At 42.3% G+C, this 24,948-nt stretch overlaps 1 protein-coding gene across 4 annotated transcripts in view; it reads right to left on the bottom strand.

The window, feature by feature from the left end:
- MEIS1 (Meis homeobox 1) overlaps positions 1 to 24,948 on the bottom strand; it is a 108,014-nt gene that overhangs the window by 54,803 nt on the left and 28,263 nt on the right. The window lies entirely within an intron of this gene.

Below are 24,948 nucleotides of genomic sequence, written 5' to 3'. Positions count from 1 at the left end.
AAGTAATCTGTCTTGATATGATGGTTGGAAATGGCACTTTAATTGGCAATACCTGATTCCCTGGTTTTGAGTGCTGGATCCGAAGGTGCTAGCTGTTTTTCTGCTCGCTCGCAAATTAGTCTAAAAGGATTTAAGATCACTGAAGCAGACTCGTTGCCTGTCAAATTGCTGGGAGCGCAGCAACTCTGCACAGCAACTAGATGCTATTTAAAAAAAAAAAAAGCAAATGCCGAGCCTGTAAGGAGCAGAAGGAGAGCCCAGACTCCGCACGCCCGTTCCCTGGTGAGCAGAACCAGGCGCTATATGTCAAACTGTCAAACCTTTCAGCGTGGCCGTTTGCCCTTTCAAATAATATTTAAGAATTGTTTTTACACAATTTTTTATAGGCCATGGTCTAGTGAAAGAGGCCAACCAACAGAGAAAGGAATTTGTACTACAATTCGTCCGTGGACGATTTCTTGCCAGACCCGGGCCAGTCCCCACGGAGCGAGGCAGGTGACCTGTGGCAGCTCCCTGGCTGTTGGGGAGCTCCGATTTCAAACGCCCTCAACTCCAGCATCCCAGAGTGGCCTATTTAAGCACACCCAGGCATTTAGGCTGTGCTATCTCGTTCCATTCAAGAAGGGATAAAGCAGCATTTGTCGTATTCAGCCCTGCTGAATGGCTCAGACTGGCCATGCCAGCAGGGGCTCCTCTCACTGTGTTCCCCTCTCCACTGTCACTGCTCCTTACGACTTCCCTTCCCCTCCCACTCCCCCAAAAATCAGAGGCAGAAGCAGCAAAGGGCAAGCGACTTTACAGCAGCCCCTCAAGTGGGTAATGCTCTCTTTGTCCTGGGTGATACGTTATAAACCTTTGTTGACAAAATAGGTGCTTCTGGAGAGCAACTTGGCACAGGCACTTGCCTTCAGCAGCCATGGTCGTGGCAGGAGTTTGCTGGTGATTCAAAGTCTCCCTCACTCCCACACCAAACTCCAGTTAAATGTCATCACCCCGCGACGCTGGAAAGTCTGGCAGTGTGGCACAGCTGGGCGACTTTCAGCCACTCAGCTCCCAAATCTACTCTCAAACTTCAACCGCCTAGGCTGCCCAGATATGACATAAATATTCCCAATCCCAAGTCATGGAAGTTTCTGAAAGAATGGGAAATTCAGATGTCCTAAAAACTCCAGCCTTTTGCTTAACTACAAAATCCATGCCTCTGCACAGAGCTCTTTAGACAAACATTCTCAAATGTTTGAAACCTCAGTATCAAAGTTCCAAATACAGCTTTACTAAAAGTACCTTCACCAGATATAACAGGTTATTTCTCACTCCACATAGCCCTGCCCAACTATCAAGTCTGCATTTGGAGTACAAATATTTTCTATATCAAAGAAAACCAGACTATTCTAAAAATTCTGCTTCCCATTCCTCTGACAGGACATCTGAGAGAGCTTTTGGGGTCTAGCGTTCAATTTTCTGGGAGAGGGTAACAGCAGGACACCAGCTTTGCTGAGGTATACCAAACAATATGATGAACATTTCCAGCTTATACAGTCCAGTTCTACATAGGAATCTAAATACACTGCTTTAAGGAGTTCACAGGAGAAAATGGGAAAGATGTGCACCTAGAAGCCCTAGGAAAGGCCTGAAGCAACTTTTAAGTGGACTTGACTAAAAGCTCCTTATGTTCAACTTATTTGTATGTGTCCAAATATCTCCTGTTAAAAACAATTTCTGCCTCCTAGAAGAACTTCACAATTTGCATTCACTTTTGTATTTCATGAGCTAATATAATTTAAATATACACTGTGTTTGGATATGACTTCTGTACTAGATTTATAATGTATGCAGTGCTATGAACTGAAACATCTAACATGTTGGCCCAAAGTTCATGGTCTTTTCAGTAGTGTATTTTTTTTCCCCTAATTCTATAATTTTTTTTTTTTGCAAGCATTTAGATACAAGTTCCTCAAATTCCTGCTTCTGGTAGCATGAGAAATTCTAAACTGCCAAAGCCAAATATTTAACTGTTCACTGTCCATCGGCAGCTCTGTTGGTTCCTTTCTCTTTTAAATATTCCAAGAACCAAAAACTCTTCAGTAACCTTTCCAGGTAAGTGGAAAGGAAAATTCATTAGCTTCAAGCAACATCATGTACTAGAGAGATTGTAAGTGGCAAAATTGCTTTCCTTAACCTTTCTCCTGTGTCATAAACCAATTTAGAGTAACTACTGTAATTTCCACAGCTTTACCTATGTAACCCCTTACAGAAACAAAACTCCAGTTTGCTGGATACCCACACATCCACCATGACAACTTTCTGTGGAGCAAACCAGGCTTAAGTGTGACATTTTCCTATAAGGTACAAAATAATGAATTCTCAAAAAAAAAAAAACAGGTCCACAGATGCAACAAGCTTTTCTGGGAAGCAAGAGAGGGAATACTGCTCACAGGAAATAGAACAAGGATCATCATTTCAGACCACCAGCTTTGAACGGTCTTGGGCAATCAAAGAATGTGGAAATTTCTTTTTATGTATATATTTTTCAATTTGTTTCAGACACGACCAGCTCCAACTTGGCACAGGAACGTGGTGAGCAGAAGTCGCACCCAAATGACTCTGATGTGAGTCAGTGCAGCTATTATTTGTGTCCACAAGTACTGAAGGACAAGTCAACTACTCAGGAAGAATCATTCCTCCTTAGAGCAAGGTGGCTAAAGAGGCCAGCTGAGCAGCACAGGGGCTGAGTGCTCAGGTATGCCAGGGGAGAGCTGGAAGGCATTGACACAGTCTGTGGGTATGTGCCCAGCTGCTAAATCATGCTGCACCTGTCCATTGAGGAGAAACAGAAGTTTTAACATTAAAAGCCCATTAAGTTTAGAATATTTCCCCAAAACACATTATTTTAAAATTTAAACACACATGCATATATTGCACATGTAACATTAACTCGCTGGTGGCTCTCAATCTGCCAATGCCCAAGCGAAGCACACGAGCTGAGAATGGGACTACCAAAAAAATGTACTTCAGAAAACATAAAATAACTATGGAATTTCTTTACTGGGAAAAGCATTTTCTATTGTTTTGGCTCCATGGTTTGTCAGATGTGAGGAAGCACCCACTCCTGGGGCTCCTGAGGTCAATGGCAATCACCTCAGCACACTGAATGGCCTACAGAACACCCAAAAAATAATTTACTATGATGATGTAGCTCTGCTTGTGAATTTGAAAACTGGTGTTGATGAGGGACCTTTTTTTTTTCATATTCCTTTAGGAGAAAGCCTCCTCAAATATACTTAATAAAAAGTTAATGAGGAACAACAAGGTTGAAAATGAGCATTAGCAAGGAACAAATACCACGTGTCTGGGTGTGCACACATCTCTTAAGGAGATGCAGTGCATGTTTATGCAAGGATTCAGATCATGACATAAACAGTGGGAAGTTGTCAGTCACAGACAGTATCCATATTTACAAGATACTAAAGGACACAGTTGCAAAAATATCCTACACAAATATTCACAGATAGCAAAACCTGGAAAAGTATAAATTACACTGTGGCATTTCACAAACTTTCAAAGTTTTTTCTTGAATAATTGTACTTTGTTCTTCACAGACAAGAGCATCTTTTTCTACGAACTCAGCCATCTTTTTCTGACTTGATTTCCCTTCATGCAAGCAACGAGCAAATCAGTTGTCTATGTGAAGAGTAAAAACAGCCTTGACAAATAGGGGGGGGAAACCCACTCATTTTCCTTTCTTTGGCAGCTTTTTATAGCTGAAGTGAAGGAAACCTCTTCTCTTGCACCAGGTAGCACTTCTTATTGAGGTTCAGAAAACTACATTATTATGGGTAAGTTGTGCCATATTTCTGGAGCTGTTCATCGCTGAATGAAATGCTAAAAAGAAAGCAATTCATTGTATGGGAAGCAAACAACTTCCTGCTGCCAGCAACAGAAGTTTACTTTGAGCAGTTGGAAGCAAATACCCTACAGAAAAGTATCTGGTTAAACAGAAAAACATCCTGCTTTAACCAAGAATGGTAAAAAGCTTTGAAAGTCGGGGAATTTTTTTCCCCTAACCTAAAAGCCACCATGATGACTCTACAGCTTCTTGGGAAAAGCTATTTTTTCAGTCATCCTCTCTTTTGTTCGAATACAGGTCTTTTTTTATGAAACCTATCCTCTCCAACCTCATCAGGAGAACTAGTCCCACCAGTTGCATTCTCCATGAAAAGTCAACTGCACACGACTGAGGCACAGGTAAACCCACCACAGGATTCCATCCATTACTTCCTTCCAAAGCAGGAGCACAAGAAGCAGCAGGAGCACAGGACAGCTCCGCCATGGGGGAAATGCCCAACTAATGCCCCAATTGGCCATGAGGTCAACCTCTGTAAATATCTATAGCTCCTTAACAACTGGCTCTATCTTTGTGTTTATCCAGCTCCTAAGACACTTGACTCTTGGACTGAGCACAAGCAGCAGTGATAGGCTCAAAGCAAAGATCAGAAGCATATTACGTATAAACTAAGGGACGCGTTATCTGCAGAAACAGTTTATTATGTGGAGCATTTAAGTAGGCTTCCTTCCCTAAACATAGCTAAATTGCCTTGGGCCCTGCCTACATGCCTGCTCCAGAGGAGAAGGCACTGTAGATTTCCAGTTTTACAACAGAAAATATGTGCCAGAACCTTGACACTGCCCAAATAATTCAAAATGAGGTTGTTCTGTTGAAAATAGTTTAAAAAAAAAAAAAAATGTTGGGCAAGACAAACCAAAATATTTGGGATTATTGAACCAAACAAAAGCATTTTACTTTGGGCCAATTCAAGACCAATCAGTGCTGGCCCAAGCTGCAGTTTGCACTGCAGGAACTGTAGTTCAGATACTGTTTGCCCCAAATCCTCTTTTGCAGAGCTGGATCCCCTGTGCCACCAGAGTCATCCAGCCATAATGAACAGGAGAGGGTTAGTCTAACAGCAGCTCAGGCAAGTCAGGATTCATGACCTGCCAAACCCACAGGAGGTATTGCCCATTGGAAGGTGCCATGTGGTTTGTGTCAGGTAAAAAAGTTCTTGGGGATAAACAATGTATTTTCTTCTACTGCCACCCACTTTAAAGTAGCATCAAAGCCAAAAATTTTTCCCTGTTCCTAATCCATCAGTTACATCATCTGACAATAAAAAACAAGACACAAATGAAAGAAAATGAACACTGAACTTCACTTTGCATGCCATGGCTACATCACATATTCTGTTTCCCCACATGACATATATTGTCACTTTGCAACTGCAAAAGGCAGCTCTAAAAGTGATGACAATATAATGCCCCCATCTCATCTACCTTTCATCTTTTGACAGTAACAACACCTCCACTGGCATTGCAACCATCACATCATACAGCCTTATAAAGATCCACTTGCTCCAGCAAACCCCAGCCACTGAACCCTCCCGACTGGGCAGCTAGTGAAAAATCATCTGGCTTTAAACCCATGAGACCAATTAATTATTTCCTCATACTTAAAGCAAGAGGAAGATAATTTAGATTTGTTATGGAGTATTACTCCAAAAACCTTCCTGAGGCAACCTGGTAATTCCCACTGCATGACCCTGTATCTCACAGCTATGGAGAAGAGGGTAGGGAAGAAGGTTGGCCACGTCCACCTAGAAGAACCTCAACTTCCACAAGCTGTCTTTGAGGTGCCTGCTGGCCTAACCTACTGGGCAGAGAGGGTTAGAATGTCAGGCACTTGTGAATCTTCCAGTGCCTGGGCTTCATATGAACAAGGCAAAAGCTGGATCCAAAACAATTATACTCCTGTTTTCCAAGGAACTATAAGAAACATTTGCAACCATGAACTGAATGGATGGCATTTGGACTGCACCACGAATTTCCTCCCCTCATCCTGTCCTAGCTCTGTCTGGGATGCTCAAAAGCTTTGCCCCCCAAAGACAAAACCTTATGTTAACATGCATGTAATGAACTCAGGAAAAACACCTGAATTATAAAACACGCATCCCTCTGCCAGACCTTTCAAGGGAAGGGCATACACAGAATTAATGTTTTTCCCTACTGCTCCTTACTATCCAGCATCCTAACTCCAGCAAAAGGTGGTTCCTTTGGAGTATCTGTGACAAGAGTGCGAGGCTGCTCCTCAGGAAGGGGATGAGAAACCAAAAGGAGTAAATTTGGCAGAGCCAAGCTCACATAAAATTTTCTTCCACTACTGCTCCTCTCCCAGCTCAAAAAGCAAATCTACTGTGATGAGGTGGCACTTAAGAAAGGCACAATAGGAAAAAGCAGTCCTGAAGGTGGGCTTTAATGTGGAGGCATGGTGACACTGGGTCTGATGGCCAGCAAACAGGCACACTGCTGCCACTCACACAGCTCCTGCTGCCCTCTGCTCTGCCCAGATTCTGTGGCTCTGCAGGATGAGAGGGATCAAGCAACAACTACCGTGGTGATCAGGCCACTAACTCTTCTTCTGCTGCAAACACTTTCCCCCTAAATGTTCCTTGGGTTTGGGGAGGTGGGGTGGCACTGAGGGGCAGGTCAGGGTGCACCCAGGTGGCTGGTGTGAACCCAGCCCCCATGGCAGAGCCTGAAATTTCAGAGGGCTCTGAGAGCCCTTCAGGGAAATAACAGTGATGGGGAAGTGGTCTTGAGCCTGCTCCTTGTGGTTGGCCACGGGCCACTGGGCTCAGGTCCTGAGGTCCCCTGATGGTCCCTACCTAGGGGCACGCAGGCAGTGACAGTCCAGGAACTTCAGCCCTACTAAGTCAGCACATCCCCTTAGGCTCTAACTTAATGTATTCATGACACTGCTGGGTTTTTGGCTTCCTATGACTTTCTATCACAGTTTCTGGTGTTTTGATGTTTGATTTACAGTGCAGTTACGGTTTAAGATGTGGGTTTTTTCCCAAATTAAAATAAACAAACAAACAACAAATCTAGATGCAAATCATCCAGGAACAAACAGATGTTGGAATCCAAAACACGCAATAAAGGTAAAAGAAAAGTCAGTGCTGGACACTTAAAAACTTTCCCTGAATATCACCTACAGGTGCATGTTCACCCTATTTTTTCTTCTTTCATCTTCCATCACTATATATTCCTAGATATTAACTGTCTAGAATTACCTTGAATAGGCAAACTGATAGGAGGCAAGGGACAAGCTTCTGGTGCACCCCAGAATTTTATTATTATTTATGTCACTACATCTCATGACATCAGCTCCAGCTGCGAGAGGGATGAAGGATAGGAAGGAGTTAACTCAGCCATATCCAGCTCATCTCTTGGATTCCATAGGAGTGTTTAACCAAAATCCCACAGAAATCTCAAAGCAAAGCTGGGTCATAGCAAAAAGACAACCATATCTTAAGAAAAAATAAACAAAAATGTAAAAAAGTAAGCCAAAATTATTTCTGGTTTCTTTTTCAACTCACAGCATTTGTCATTATCATTAAGTGCAACAGCAGTAGAAATGTGTAGAAAGCAAAAACTGTAAAAGCTTTCAGTAGTCTGATGTACTTTAAATGACATGAATGAGTAGCCATGGAAGATAAAGAAAACCTCAGGTTCTAGCAGGCTGAAACCACAGGCATCAGCTTCCCCGTGGCAGATATAGACCACAAGGAAGAAGAATCTGATGAAGAAGAATTCTGATGAAACACCCACATCCTTGTAGAAAGGGCTGAGGACCTTGTCTCACCCCTTCCACCCACCAGCGGTGGAAGAGGACTCTCACCTGCCCAGCTCACCACTCCATCTGTCTCCTCCTGAGGCAGCCTTGCAGTGCCTACAGAATCACCAGCTTCATCTTCCTGACTGCCAAACACCCTGTTCAGGTGGTACCCTCCCAGCTGAGGCTAACAAGGAAAGTATTTCTGCTGTGCACCCCATCTTTTTCACCTAAGCTTTCAGGATGTGCTTCTCAGCTGATGTGCAAGGACACGCAGAAGCCAACGCTGCACCGGGTCAAACACCAGCAATGTCCCCGTGTCCTTCCTGCCCATGCAGATATCAAGAAAGGTTTTATAGGCATCAGTTGCCTCATAAAGGAAAAGACAGACTTTTCTAAGCATCCTGTAAATGCCAGGAAAAGAGAAGAATGGAAAGGAAATGAAAGGAACAACCTGGAAAGGAGAACGGAAAAGCAGGAGACCTTGGCTCCAGGGAGAGAGCTGACCACAGTTTTAGCCCTGCCTTCATCTATAGAAGATGTTTGCTTTTATTAATCTTGGAAAAAATGTGGTGCGTGAGCTAAGTCAGCCCCTGGGCAGATTTAACTTGAGTGACCTGAACTTACTCTGCAGATCACCATAGGTCTCTCTGACCTTGGCAGTGACACAAGGATCATATTTTCTCGTGGACAAATTACCCTGGAATAATTCTGCCAATGTATTAGGCATAAATAGCCTTTTATTTAGGACTGTGAAAATACATTCTCTCTTTCTGCCTCTCACCTTTCCAAACAAAATCTATTTATTGGAATAAGGAAAACCCCGCCCTTCGTTAAGGTCTGGGTACACATCTCAAGGGCCAGACAGAAGCTTGGCTGCTTCGTGCTCATGGCAATGTGTTTTCAGACATTGCCTTCAGCAAGATGCATTTTGGAGTTGACTGGTAAGTCTTGTTGCTTTTGATTGGAGTGGTCAGCCTGCGCATTTGCAAATGAACATACAAATACTTTCAGACAAGGAAGAGGTGGTAAATTTAGGTCAACAGTGGGAATGTTCAGCTTCAATCGCCAAAACAGAAAACACAATCCTCAACATACATCTACAAGCTAGTGAACAGCAGCTCTGTGAAAACCAGCCAGTGAGATAAGCAAAAAATCCCCCAACACCCACATCTCAGCCTTGCAGAAAATTGACCAGTTTGGAAGGAACAGGTAAACAGTGTGTTCTTGGACAAGAGTCAGCACAGTTTGGATGATGTAGACCTTTCCGTTCAGGAGCTGCACTGGTTTTTGTGTCTGGTCACTTGAGGTCACACCGCAGAGCTCTGAGGCTCTGCAGAAGCTCTGCATGCTTCCTCCCCATAGCGGAGGTGGCTGAAGTGGCTATTAAAATCAGTTGTTATTCTGATGCCACCTGAGTCTTAATTGCTGAAATGATGGGGACTGCAACCACAGAAAGGGCTTTCTGGCACTGGTTAAGGAAGTATCAGTTTTTGAGGTCAGAATAACATCCCTTAAAAATATGAATCAGAGTGGTTCTTTCATGCTGCAATTTGATAAAGGCAGGCAAAACATTAGCAGACTGTTTTGATGAAGGTCAGGACAGCTTTGTAATATATATACATATTAGAGATGTGCTTAGATAAAAAGTAAAAGAAAGCAAAAGAAATACTACTTCTCAGTAAAAAGAAAGAAAAGACTAGAAAACCTGTATTCAAATTATCCTGGAGCAGTCAAATAAATCCTAGTAAATACTATTTCCTGCTTCCACTCTGAATGAGTCTCTTCTAATAAAGTCATTGCATGTTGAGCAAACACAGTTTTCCAACAGTGTGTTAGCTGCTTTCTTCCTCCATACACAACTTTTGCTGTATGGCTGATGCCTTAGGACCTGCAGGCAAATGTCTCAGCCTTAAGACTGGGTCACCAAGGCTTGCCAGGCAGAAAAGGAATCAGAGTCACAGATCTGCACTCTTTCCCACCGCAATTCTGGAGCAATACTCACTGATGCCAAAACAGGTGATTCTCTTGAGACTGGAAAAGGCTTTCATAAATACCTGCAAATTGTCTGAGCAGACGCCAACAATGCCAGCCTCTGAACCACTGCTAATCATGATGCTGGTTTCTATGCAAAGCAACTCTGAATTTTGTCATTTTAAATGCCTGACCAGCTGCACCTGCGATTTGTGGCTGAGGCAGATGAGGAGACAGATTTTCATCTAGAATCATGGGTTGAAATTGAAAGTTCAACTGAAAAGCATTCTCACCTATACATAACAGTTTCTATGGAAGATACTTTGACATAAGCACCATATTTGCAATGACTATGATCTCAGCAGTGACCTGAACAAGGCAATACTGACCTGTTGAGAGGGCAATTGCCTGTAAGATTATGGGGAAGCTATCCTTTATGCTCACCCCTTACCAGCCCAGGAGACTTCATGCATATTGGAAGCTGCACATGAACCTCACCGAAAAGCACGAAAGGAGAGGCTCAAGATGACAGGTGCACATCCAAAGATTCCATGGGTTGTAAAGAAGGAGGTCAAACACTCATAGCAGTCAAAAAGCACGCTGGAAAGCCCAACTTTCCAAGGCACTGCAAGTATCTGTGCTGGTTATGACTCCTGCAGAGCAGGCAGAACGACTCACAAGAAAAGCTCTGCCAGGACAATCCTGGAAATACCTCCCTCAGCTCCCTTCCCTGGGTTTACCCTGGAGAGCCATCCCCCAAGATCCCAGATAAGGCAGGCTGACAAGGTGCTGAATGAAAGCCCACACTGCTGCTGCCAAAAACCCGCCCTCCCTCCATGCCTGCAAACCTCCAGCACTACCCTCAAGGCTTTGTACTCACAGCCTCCAAGGAAGCAAGCCCTGAATTTCACCAAATTTCATGTTACTGGGGCACAGTGGGGACACAGAGTACAGTTCAGAGATATTTTTCAGGAAAGCATCCAAAGTGGACTTCAAAATGAAAATAAAAGTTCAATATTCTGCATAAAAATTATTAACCCCTTACCTCTCTACCTCATGTGCTAGTTAGGATTGCTACAAATACAACCACAAAAAATGAAGTGGAAAAATGAGCCATTTTGAATGATTATAAGTACACTTAAATGGACCAATATAAATCTTGTTAGTTTGGAGTAGAAGTAGGTTAAACTCTGATTTTATATTTAAAAACAGAGAGAAGTTCTGACAAATGCAGTGCCAGCTGCCAAAGGACCCTGTGCCCAAACAGCACAACAAAGCTAAATATGTCCATTCCCACCACCTCAACTCAGCAACAGATTTTGCTCCAAGGCTTCCCTCATGGAGCCTCTCATCTCATGTAAGACCTCAGTGATGTTTAGTTGGAGGTTGAGCAAAGTGCTGCTACACAGTTTCAGAAGCCCCATTCATCATGTTTTATATTTAAGTCCTCAGTTCCCAGAGTCATATGAGAACCTTCAAAGAAAACCACGCATGCACGAATAAAACAAGAAACCTCTTGAAGTTAGGAAAAGCTGGAATCCTGGCTTCTTGACAGCTAGGCATGGGAATACAGACACTAACACCCCCTAGATATTAAAAAAAAAGGTGTATATATATATTTTTTTTTTTTCTATGAACACCAAGATTTTTGAACACTTCAGTTACCCATGCAGGTCTGCAAACACAATAAATGTCATGAGATGCTCAGACCACTGTGCCCAGGAGCTGCAGAGGACAGCCTCACCTACACATACAACACCTGAGCCCACTCCTCTAATCTTCAGTACAAGACACTTTATTCTGCTTCTCCACAAAGAACAAACATTTCCTTCCTAAAGGAATGCCAAGTTTTAGCACAGTTTCATCCCTCCTCACTCTTAAGCATTTAAGTCAGACTGCCAAGCTATGTGTCTGAACCAGGTGATTAGTCCTCCCTGAGTCCTTTCAGAGTCAATGGAGAGAAAGAAACTCTCTGCAGGGAAATTCAGGATTGAGATGACTACAAGAATATGTGCACTATTAGCTTTAAAAACTGCACAGAACAGTAAAAGCTTACAAGCAGCAATACCCTAGCAAGGGAACTATGGCTAATGAAGACTGAATATGCCCATCTCTGTTTCTAAGCAAGATCTGGACTTCAGGGCTCTTTCTAAAATTACTCAGGAGGGAAAGGCTGAATTTAGCTCCCATCCATCACCTTATCATAAGAATACAACCTCATGCTTCCTGCCACAGAGAATCTGGGAAAATGCAGAATTCTACCTCTTATCACCAAATCATAATTAATTTCTTCTTCCTATTTTGCCTTACTTGAGAGAGGAGAAAAAAAAAAAGCCCTCCTTGATAGATAACTAAATTTATGTCTTACCAAACTGAATGTAAATGCAAGAAACAGGAAGTTTTTACTTGGAAACTGGAATTTCAGGCACTCAGTGGCAAACAATGAAGCAGGGAGATAAAGATGCTATGGCAATGGTGGGGGACAGACCTGCCAAGCTTCCTGCCCACGCTGACTCAAGAGCATGTGTCCTACCATGATACGGACTGGCCACACTTCTTGCTTTTATTTTGGTAATTGGTATTTGTTCCTGTGAAAACCCCTATAAAAACAAGTCAGAAGACCAGACAATAGTAGACTCGTCATCTCTTATGGCCAGATCTTTTACTTAACACTTTAGCAAAAGATGTAATCAGCAGATCTTTGTCCATTTATACAATTCTCTCTGCAGTGAGGAGGATTGTATTACACTCTCCAGCACCCACCAGATCAGAGCATCCAGTCTTCCCCATCACTTCAAGAGATTGAACTGATACTTGAAAGCACATTTGCTATTATCTACTCCAGCCCTTTGGAAACGACATTACACAGATACAGGGGGCAGGCAAATATTGTCGCTCTTTTATTATTCCTGATGTTCCCTCGCTTGTAATATCTGAGAAGTTCCCAGGTCAATGGGATTGCTTTATCTTCCTCCCCCTTCCTTTATCTCTTCCCTCACCCCACAGGTATCCATGTCCAAATGGGACACTTCGGCAGGGGGTTTGCTTGACCCAGGTCACTCGAAGGTCAAGCTTTTCACCACTTGCTAATGCAAAGCTTCCCCCCAGCCCTCGCAACCCCAGGGGCCCGGGCACCCCTCCTCACACACCCCTCTCCTGGCCACGGGTGCAGATGGATAAGGCAAATGCCCCTCACTGAACATACAGAAGCAAAATCCTCCCCATATGGAAACCCAAATATGTTTTGTGTTTTTAAATAAACAAACCAAGGGGAGAAGCTCAGGAAAAATCAGCTCAGCAGTGCCTTTATTCCTGTACCAAACTTAAAGGATGGGAGGCTTAACTAGTTAGGAGCAACTCAGACTGTATTTTTGCCTACCAGAACAAAGTTCGATTTTTATTTAGATTGATTTTAAGATTTGCATGCGAGAAATGGAAACAATTGGATCAAATATATAGTAAAATAAATTGTTGACTCCCATGAAAGCAAATAAACCCAAAACAAATTTCACAGATCTCATCTACCAGCATTTGAGATTTGTTTTATTTCATTATTTTGTATACATTTACAGAGCAGAAATTTGCTTAACTCCGTTCCACTTTTCTTTTACTGAAACAATAAGACTCTCTGCAGAATATTTTCGACTTGAATATTATCACCAGGATAGCATATGGCAAACTAGCAGCAGGCAGTTTATCTTCATCCTCTTTGTAAGCTAAAATTAGCACAATGCTTTTGCAACAGCATATGATGTATTCAGACCAGTACGATATACCTAATACAACTTCAGATCCATCCCTGGCTAACCTCCAATATCCAAGTAAATTGATTGCTAATTTTAACTGAGTATTAATGTGTTTAGTATCAAGTTGGCATTTATCAACTTGAGAGGCACTTTTAAGTCTAATACTGTCATTTCACACACGCCAACCGCAACTGTAAATAAAATTTGTGTATTGGTAACACACAGCATTTCAATTCATCTGTACGAAGCAATTCTAATTTATATTAATACATTATGTATGGAAAGCCATCCTGTAAAATTGCATAATATGCATATTCTGCTTCTCAGTGATGCAATATAATTAATGGTGGTGAAGAGCTGATATACCCATGTCATGACCAACATGTTCCTCCTGCAGACTGTTAGCTGGTAACTTTATTTGGATTAAATTTAACCAAGTCACCAACATCCTTTGGATTAAATTAAACCAAGTCATCACTTCACATTTCTTGATAAGGTGGCTATGCCAGCCCTCTCTGCTCTTCAGTCTGGTAAATTATGGCTACCTCAGGGGTTTTTTAGTTGGATAAATATGTAGTGAGACACTAATGTTAGCACTGCTTCCTAATTTATTTCTTGTAGCTGTAACACCAAGGAACTTAGCACAACACTCCTCATAAAGGAAATTTGAAAGGTTCTAAAAGGTTCTAAAAATGCCCTGTGCTTCACAAGTGTGGTTTTACCGCCTTTCTTGCCAGGTTGACAGAATAAAAAAGTGTAGTAGTAGGAAGTAGTCACATCCAAGCATGTATATGAACAAACACACACACAAACAATAAATATTTATAGACTGACATTCAAAGATTTTGTGGCTCAGCCTGCTCATCAATAGAACATCCCTCCGCTTTCCTGCAGCCCATTACAAAACTACAATGCAAAACCATACCAAGTCTGTCCAATAGTTGTACTGAAATAACATCACCACTCTTCTTGCTTTTACACTGCTGGCCTCATGCAGAATTTGCACAGGGTTAGTGCAGACTGATAAAAAAAAAAAAAAAAAGAAAGCAGGCAGGATCCTGCACAAAAGCCTCTCCTGGGGCATTCTCATTGCCACAGGCAGGATGAGGGGACAGGAGAAATAAATAGATGCTTTGCTAAGTGGGGAAGGGAGGAGAAGTACAGAGCGAACACAACATTTCAACTCCACTTTGTTGTCTCCTTCCCCCCTTGCTATAATTTGCCCTGCAACTTATCCCCTGCTCTTTAGCAAGAAGCTGCTACAGTCTGATGTGACAGTGCCCTGAAACTTTAACCCCATTTTAAATGACACTTAACTTCGAGCTGTTCAGTAAATGCTGACCTCATTGTCTCTTTCCCCTGCTTTAGGAAGGCATTCGATGCAGTGCATGTGCTATAATCCAGGGCCCCAAGCAGGAACTCCACTGTGGGGTTTCTCCCTCAGTGCTGTGCCAGGGAGGTAGAAAGGGAGGAGATTCTCTTGGCACAGCAATGAGACTAACAAAAGATTGTCCATCCTACAAGCCTTGCTTCCATGACCTTCACTTGCTGACCAGAGAAAGTTAAGATATGCCTCCTTCGAGGTCCATTGGGACACTACAGACTCCAGAATATATTTAGCATGCAGCCATGTGACACTGCTATTCAGAGCACTGGGGAAGATTTCAGAATAAGTTAGGGTATGCCTGCCACCACTAGGTCTTTTGCAAGGGCATAAGTGGTGTCTTCTAGTAGGTCTTCTCCTGTCCTTCTGCAAAAGATGTACCGACAACCTGGAGACAGTATTGGGGATGCAAGGGCCATCTCTCACCCACGGTGCAGAAGCAGCCCCAGGAAAACTAAAGACTAAGGGATGAGTAGGTGAAAAGGCTGTACCCACTGTACTTTTATTTATTTATATGCTGTTTCTCCTTTCCCACACTTTCACTTCGGCAAAGAGCAACTGCAACTGCAAAAACCTGACTGCAAAATCTGTCTGAGATTTTAAATGCTCAAGAGAAAAAAAAAAAAAAAAACAAAAACCCCAAATACTCATCATATTTATAACAGATAAGTTTTATATATATAAATATATATATACTTATATATTGGCTATTAGATGCCAGAGGTACTGCCTTATGATGAGGAAGTTCCCAAGCCACAGCGCGAGGCAGGCTGGCAGTGCCCATCCTGATGTCACACCGCTCCCACTGCACATCACGGGCCCAGCCATGCTCTCCCACGCCCTTTCCCACCTTCCAGGCCTGAGCAGCAAAAGTTCAAGCACGTCAAACCAAAGGCTACATGGAGGAGGTATCATGGCTAAAGAGCCAAGCAGAAGGTGGAAGACTCTACCAACATTCAAAGACCTGCCAGAGCAGTGTCAGGCATTTGCTTAGTCACAGCAATCCCACCCCAGCTTGGGTAGAAGGGACATCGGGCATCTCCCTCTGGTATTTCTCATGTCACCAACTAGTGGGTCACCAGGCCAGTGAGAAGAGGTCCCCGATGAATTATAGGATGACAGGTGGCTCTGACATCACCGCTGCTGCAAGCTGCAGAGGGTGCTCTGATTGCCCAAAGAAAGTCCCAATCTCATTCATAAATTTAAAATTGGAAGGAAAAAAAAAAAAAAAGAATAGTAATAATAAAAGCCCGTGTGCATCAACGTGCCTAGAAAAAATGATGTCAGCATCTTACAGTGCTGATCCTATTAATTAATCCCTTGAAGAACGGCCCCTCGCCCACAAACATATAATGTAATGCAAGCTTAATCTTACCTAAAAAAAATTACAGTGCAATAAGATTACTCCTCTGACTCTGCTAACTGTTACAGCACAGCTTAATCCTGCATTTCGGAGCTTTAACAAGCTCATACAATACTGTACAGAGTTTATCAGAGCAGTTGCTGAGACAAGAAGGACTTATGTTTTAAAGGATATAATTCCACTGTCTTTTGTGCTTTTTACCTATAATGTCTATACAGTGACTTTCATCCTGAGAGATCTCAAAGCCTATTGTCTGCTCCTGTTTCCATTGAAGTCTTCCTTTCAGGTTTCATATTAGAGTAGGATTAGAAATAAATATATATAAATATATATACGGGGGGGTTATAGCAGGAAAATTTGTTGGGGCAGGAGTTCATCCCTCCCGTTTCCCAAACACAGCTGGGAAAAAATCGGCCACCTCCTACCAAAAACCTGCAAAGGACCCTATGTGGGACCTTGCCTAAAGAAGTGGGTGCAAACTTGACCAGTGAAAGTACCATCTCTCCATCCCTGCAATAACTTGGCCTTCATCCCCAGGCTGTCCTCCCACCAGCACAGCCCCTCTCTGACAATATCCACCCACAGCCACACACTTCCCAGTCTTTGCCGCTTATAGACATATTAAGCTTCCCATGGAATAGGAGAAGAAAGCTCTGCTCCCTCCCTGTAATTATCAAATCAGCCCAAAAATGAGGAAGAATTGAGAATCCTCATTATAGCACATCATAAAGCATGGCGAGGTCTCGTGCTCGCTGTCTGTTATTGGCACAGTCTGCCAACAAAACTTTACAAAGATCACAGGAATTCATGTTTGCAGAGATATTAAAGTCATAAAAGGGGAAATTTGGATTTTATTTTCCCACAGTCTAAATGAAGGTGAACCAAGCAAATTTGGCAAAGAGTGCTAGTCAGATGCCATTTCCCACAGCAGTGTGGTATTTTCCTCTGGGAATAAAACATTTTCCCTCAACTACTGTTTATAACTCTTATCAGTTCAACAGCAATAGAGCCATCAAGTCCAATATCTTGTGGAAAAAAGTCAAGGTCAACAAGTACTTGCATTTTCGTTTATCTTTAGCTGCAATTGCTACTGACATTCAATTGGGTAATAAACATGAGGACTGTCAAATGCTCTCAGCAAACAGGTGATCCAAAAGCTATCAGAGAGAAAGAGGCTACCGCCAGGTAATCAAACAATTCTGTTGCAACAATTATGATTTGAGTGCATTCATTTACAGAAGCAATCACCTGTCAAATTTGAATGAATAGCATCAAAACATTCCCACCATCGGGGCAATAAGGGCAAGAAAATACAAGCTATGTCTACTTTCTTCCCAACAAAAGCATGCCAGCATTACCAAGAGCCTTAAAAAAAAAAAAAAAAGGGATAAACAAAAATATCCAGCATCTTATTTCTTGAATTGAATTACAAAAAATTATTTGAACACAAAAACCAGAGTACATGTGTCCAAGTAACTTGTGGTGTTTAGGGAAACACTAGGGAAAGTGGGGGCACACAGCAGCAGCTGTGGCACCGCTCTGGCAATCAGCACTTGGGCAGCTTCCTGAGCCAGCGGTTGCATCTGGACCAGGGTTTTTAATAGCCACAGAAGAACCTATTTTTCCATGAATTGGTCTAATCTCTTTTTGTCCCCTGCTGACCTCCTCAGAATGCTGTTCTGTAGCAATAAATTTAACCCAACACACGAAACATTTCTGTTTGTTTTAAACCTACCAACACTCTGGAACAGCTCCTGTGCCATGAACACCCACTCTTAGTTCTTGTATTATGGGACAAGCACCCACTTTCTCCATACACAACTGATTTTAAAGACTTCTCCTCCAACCTTAGTCGTCTTTCCTCTCCCAGTCTTTCATGTGAGAGATGGGAAAATGGTTTGTGCCAAGCAGCCTGATGGCACACCCTGTTGCATCACTAATCCAGAAATACGGCATGTTTATGAGTTTATACTCCTTGTGATAAAATGTCACTCAAAACAAACATCTCAAGATCACAACTTTTGTCTTTTAAATCTCCAAGTTAAAGAGGTCAATGACACACACCTTAAAGTCTCACTCTGCCTACATCAGATTGCAACACTCAGCTGAAGCCACCAAAACCTGGAGAAGCAAATGGGATAGAAGCCTTATGTTGGGAATACTAAGACGGCCTTTAATATGGGCCATATGGGAAGATGATTAGCTCCAATGAGCCACCACAACTTAAGTGAAAACATCCAAGGTGTGTAGGAAAGCAAACACCATATCTGAATAAAGCAACAACAACAACAACAAAAAAAATCATATCAGCCATCTTGAAGATCCCCAACTCCAGTACTGTTGAAAGAGGCATCTTGGACACTAAAAACTTCAAACCTATTTCTACAACTTCTTACAAAACCAAACCTCCCCCATCCAAAGAGGAAAATAAGACACCCTTCAGTCCTACACCAGAGATTTTAGCTAACAGCCCAAGATGCGATTTAGCAATGTGGTTATTTTCCACCACTGTTTCCTGTTTGGCATATTCAAGATCCTGCCCTCAGTAAGACACCTGGTTCTGTGCAGACACACTTTGGGGCTGCAAAAGCCAATGGATGCTCTCAGTTCAGGGTCAGGGCCGTGCTCTTATATACACATCTATGTATACACGGGCTTGTGCACAGCTACACAGATGTTTAATGGGTAGACATTTCTGAGTTTAGAAAAATTTGCCAAGAAAATAGAGGAAAAAAAAAAAAAAAAAACCAAAACAAGGACTCCAGCACATGGATTCTCCTTCTTGAATACAGATGGGCCGAGAAGTCAGGAATATTTGTATTTCCACAGCCACTTTAAAGGTAAACATTTTCCAAAGTCTTTTTCCCTCCCTCTGCTCTGCCAGTGATAGCAGTAGCCTCAGCCTGAAATATCTGCCTCCTGACATGGTCACCTCTCTCTGCTCCCCTCCCAGCTGGGAGTTTTCCCTGAGCAAAGACTAAAAGTCACATTAAACTGTGCTGAAATGGTTTTGCTGGTTTTGAACTGCTTATTATCTCTGGGGGCTGACCTGAAAAACAAGTTGGTGCTTAGAGGAATTCAGGTTTCCCCTGAAAGGCAAATGGAAAGAAGGAAGGTTTTTTTACAAGGAAAAGAGTTCGTTTATGATGATGTTACCCACAATTTAGGGAAAACAAGCAACGTTTATAAGTATTTCAGTTTGCTTTGCCAGACTGAAAAGAAAAACGCCTGTTAATAACAGACATTTAAGCTAATGTAAATGACTGAAATAAATCCTGACACTGGGAACAGATTAATGCTCAAATCATGACAGACACCGGTTCCTAAGTAAGAACTTGCTCCCATGCACCATTCTGGAAGCACAACCCTGCTTAGCTGAGGCACACAGACTTAACACTGCCTAAATCTAAGTTTAACAGCTGAATCAGGCTGATGAGACCAAAAAATAAAAAAAAAAAACAAAACCAAACCAAAAAAACCCAAAAACCTAAACTAGAAGGAGGAAAAAACCAGTTTCACGCCCCCCGGCTTTAGAGCAGAATGATAAATTGACATCATGTTATGAGCATAATCCTCAACCACTCAATCACTGTTAAAAAAAAAACCAACATGATTCTGGGGAGATAAAAATAATTAATGCTGGTGCTGCTGAAGAATATGCACCTACACGAAGAGTTTCAGAATAATATGGGCCTGGCTTAAATCTCGTATCTCACGTCAAAGGAAGAGGGCACAGGTGCTCACAGTGATTTAAAGCAAACCGAGTGCTGCCTGCTTGATGGAAAAGCAGGAAAAGAAAAGGGGATGGCAGAGCCTCAGCAGGAAAACTGATACTGCTCCGTTTCCAAACAAGCGTATTACGCTTAATTCGGGATTCACAACACATAAAGCGGCAGAAAAAACACAGGGAGCAGCCCCTGTTGACTAATGCCCTGTCTTTTCTAATCGAGGGTCACATCCAGTCTAACCGATCGCATGATAATGGCATCAGAAAAGGTCAATCAAAGACAAGCCGAAGCTTCCACTGCCTGGCTGACCTTCGGAGCTTGTGACAAATTGCTATCAGTCAATGTCAACTAATGACAGCGGCTCTTTGGCTAATCAATTGTTCTAAAAATGATCAAGAAAACTACTCGTAGGACAGCTCATTTTCACATCAATGCCTGTGAAGTATGAAAAGCTCATTTTTTTTTGAGTTTTTAATAAGCTCATAAGTAAAGCAGTTACTTGGTAACAGGGGTCACCTTAGTGAAAAGACAGAACCTTTGTCTGCCTTTTACATATTCTTTTATTACCATATTATAGTAAAAATATGCCATGCCATTACTATGCCAGAGGGCTACATAATAAAGTAGGTTATACTTCATACTTTTTTTTTTTTTGAGATAAATACTTCTGTGGTTTGGGGGGGCCTCTGTTTGGATGTAAGTAATTGTCAACACAGTCTCCAGGTATTTAAATGTAAAGCAATCACCACTGGCACACAGGTGACATGCCTGCTCATTACTCACCCAAATTTCACATGACAGAGCCAGTAGTGAAAACCACGCTGCAAAATCCAGTGGTGCTGCTTGGAAGTGAAGGTCTAACAGCAGCTATTTTGTTCTTAAACGCACCCACCCCATGCGAGCACAACTTATTCCAACTATTTCCGACAGAATCCACATTTGGTAGGAAAACCGCATGCTCCGAAACCCCCTAAGCCCTGCGAAAGCAAACAGACATTTCCGCCCTGGAAGGATTCTGCATGTAAAAGCCAACGTGGAAATGCACACAGGCTTGAGCAGTGGGAGATATATCATGGTTCTCCTCGTACAGCTAAGGGGTGAGTGCAGATTTTTCCATCTCTTCATCCTCCCAGCCTCTCCCAGCATAATTTTCAGCCACTTCTCAAAGCTTCACAGCCAGGCCACACTCAGATCTGCATTCACGCATTAAATATTACCAAAACAACAAATCCACACTGGTCTAAGGCTGGAGGAGTGCAAGCACAATTATGCTTTGCTTTTCCATAAGGGGAAAGTCCAGCAAAGGACATTGCAGGGCATTACATCACAAGAAGCCATTTGAGAAGACGCTGCGTTGAGAAGGAAAGAGGAGCCATCGTTCAAGCACGGCACTGCTTTCCATTTGGGTTTACCTCTTTACTTCAGCGACTCCTGCCCATGACACCTGTACTGCCAGAAAGGATTTACCCCAAGGAAAACACCCCTCACCAACCCAATCACCCCCAAAGCAACACCCCACATCACCAGAGAGAAGGGGCGGAGGGGGGAGTGTGGTGAAGCGCTACACAAGAAATATTAAAACTTTTGTTTTCATCCGAGAAACTGCCAAGTGACAGCAGTTTCAGGTTACACCCTAAACCTGCCTTGCTATGGTAGTTTTTCAAATTAAAATATCTTCTGTGGCCTTAGCCACTCTCAAGCCATCCATAGGCAAGAAAGAAAGGAGGCAGGGCGACACTTAAGCTCAGCCATAATTGGAAGTATGTGAAAAATGAAGTGTCAGTTCGGTCAATAAAGGGCAAAGGTGAAGGGGAACTGCAGCCCAAACTCGGTGCGAAATGTGCTCATTAAGACACCCAATCCGAGGGCTCCTGCCCACCTATCCCATTAGTCATCGGCCATCTGACCGCTTCAAATGCCTCCCCGCTCTTATTACTTTTCTTCTCCCATGTTAAAAAAAAAAAAAAAAAAGAAAAAGAAAAAAAAAAAAGAAAAAGGGAAGAAAAAAAAAAAAAAGGCAAGCTGGTATATAAATCCTTGCTCAGTCATCTGGAACATAATGTGGCCCTTCTCTCCCCCTCTTCCCAGCTCTGCTGCCTGCCTTTGCAGCCTCCAAACAACCGCCTGGAGATTCCCAGCAATAATAAACCCGATTGCCTTTTTGCCTATAGGTTGCTCAAACTCCTACAAAACCTTGGAAAAAAAAAGAAACCATTGCAGCCATTGATACATTTTTATAAAGAAATATTGCTGCTTTCTACTCCTGGCTTGAAGGAGCAACAATTATTTGGAGGTTAAAAAAATGCTTTGAACGCAGGCTGAGGCTTGGGGAAAAAAAAAAAAAGAGAGAAACAATACACACAAATAAGGTGACACTGATGGATTATTTTTCTTTTTCTTTTAAGCTGTGTCGAAGAGCTAAACATGGGAAATGAAGAACTCCACTCTGGATTAAAAGTGACTGTACCAAGGCTTTGTTCAGCATCTTCACTATTTGACAAACAAATAAAATAGATCTCCCAATATCCCAAACAGGAATCTTTTGAAGCTACAAGACACAGTAAGATAAAATAGTGATGCCATGAGCTCAGCATTCACCTGCCTATACATAAGAATTTGCTTCTCTTTTAAAAAGAATTTAGTGAAGTATTTCTCCACTATGTAAATTCAGATCTCTTAGCACCATTTGGAGACAGACCTCCAAAGGCCTTTCCCGTTAAGTTCAGGGCAACGGGAAAACTTTTTCATAATATTATTCTGCATTCCTGTACTATAACTATCCCCTATGATGACACAATACCAGACTTTTAGAAGAGGTTGTGTCAACGTACTATGCAATAACATATCCTGCTGTTCAGCGGCACGAGGCCTCAGAACAGGTCCCTAGCAGTTAAATATGGATTTCTGCAATAGATCGAAGCAGCTGGGAGTTATTACTGTTTACTAAGTAAATAAATTTACACATTGAAAGAAGATTTTAAAACGTTTACAGGAAAGACTGTCTCTCCTGATTTCAAAGGCAATCATTTGATGGGTGTTTTATACTGGGTCATAAATAGGTTCAAAATACACTTCGCAGGATTTGTAGTGAATAAGGTAATGAAGAAAAATCTACATAAAGTCCAAAAATAGACATTAACATACTCTGAGTTAAGGACTAAGGAGAAAAGTCTTGCTAAAGGCTTAAGCTTTCCAGTCTGTGTGCCTCTCTGAAAATGCAAAGCTTACATTTACACCTTTGTGATACTTTCAGCCAGGTTGCAAACCTGGCACAGAAGGTGCTTTTACCTACCCCAAGGAGGGAAGTAGGTTGTGAGAACAACCTGAAACCAGACAGTTTTAGAGGGTTTTGTTTCTGTTGATCAGATTTTCTTTTTTTTGTTGTTGTTGTTTTTTAAATGGCAAACGTGATCTTGACAGATGGAAGGAACCAAAAGGAACTTTTACAAACTCCTAAAAATAGGGAAGCCCATAATATACTGAATATATGTCACGCAACGCATGCATCTCGAGTTAACTCCCATGCTTGCAGGCACGAGCACGTGGGTCCCCAGCCTTTTGCTGCCACCCCTCCACAGCACCTGGCTGCTATGGCAGTGCCATGCTGGCTCCTTCTGCTGCCAAGAAAAGCCCCCAGCAGCGGTGAACACAGGGGTTTAACCACAGTGCTGCACTCCTAACATCAGGCCACAGAAGAAAAGCCACCAAATCACAGCATCTGGAAATTAAACACAGTTGGGGAGAGGCAGGATATTTGCTGTCTTTGAGTTCTCTTCCATTTCAGTCCTCCAGGGTTGTATTTTTTGACTTCTTCCCCGTAGGGAAATGCTAAAATCACATTTTGGAGTTTTTTTAACAGAAGGTGTACATGCAGGCATGGATGTGCTTAAACAAATGAGCTTCTCCCACAGCCTCAACCTTCAGAGCATTTCATGTAAGACATAAAGCAAGGCTCAGCAAGACCACTGCCATCATTTCCACATTCCTGTTCCTCAAAAACAATGTCATTTCCAAAGGTGGCAAGTGGCCTGAAGGCAAGCCTTGGTAACAGAGACTCCCAGGACAGGATCTCTTTTCCAAAACTCCTTTCCCAAACTTGACCCAAGAGCTCCAGTTATCAAATTCCCACTTTTATTACTCTTCTCCAAAGTTTTACTGCACTGAGCCTTCTTCACAAAACACACCATCGAGCACTGGCAGCAATCCCAGCCCCAGTAAACCACTGGGGTTTGGGTAACAGTTTCAGAACTGACTAAAGCATCACTGACAAGTCCTTCTGTGGATATTTCATAGGACTCAGGCTTGAAACTCACTTTAGAAAACCCTTCCTGACTGAGGCTGCAGCATGCACCTTGCTAGGAACTTATTGCAGGATGGCAATAAGACATCAGATATGACCAGCACTCCAGACTACTAAAAATACCACATTTAGGAGAAAATAAAGTCTGAAAATCTTTAAAAGTACACCAGGAACTAAGCTGAATTTCCAGCGTGGTCTAGGAGCATTCTGGCAAGCCTCCCCACAGATGTTTTGTCCACGCACATAGCCACATAAACACACGCACATCCGTCTAATAAAAGAACAGCCCTAAATGAATACAAAAACCCTCTCAAAACACCACATTTTAGTTCAAGGCTTATTTTTGAAGCAGCTTTTTCAGCCTTAAAAAAACCCCATGGATTTAAAGTTTTCTCCAAAAGCAAGGGGCTCTAATGAACAAGTTGACACCACTTCAACTATAGCATTGTGAAAAGCACCACTAGAATATATATGTATACATACTTGAAAGAAAAAAGGCCCCCTGAATTTATGTTGCATATCATTTTCCAGTAAAAGTCAGAGGTCAGAAGGTTACCAGTGTCTGCCTCAACTCTGCAACAGTTTACTATTCCAGGCCCCATTTTTACTAGGCTACACTTGCGATGAAGTCAGCAACTTTTCTTTAAACAATAACGAGTCTCAAATACTTAAAATTCTATAAAGAGATGTTATTCACCACGTACGTTAAATCCATGCATATAAAAAATTAAAATATACTGGTTTAGTTTAAAAACTAATCTTGTTAAATGCAGACTTTGCAATGCTA

This window comes from Vidua chalybeata, chromosome 3 (assembly GCF_026979565.1).
Source record: "Vidua chalybeata isolate OUT-0048 chromosome 3, bVidCha1 merged haplotype, whole genome shotgun sequence".
Classification (NCBI taxonomy): domain Eukaryota; kingdom Metazoa; phylum Chordata; class Aves; order Passeriformes; family Viduidae; genus Vidua; species Vidua chalybeata.
This window is presented reverse-complemented; position numbering and strand designations above follow the sequence as displayed.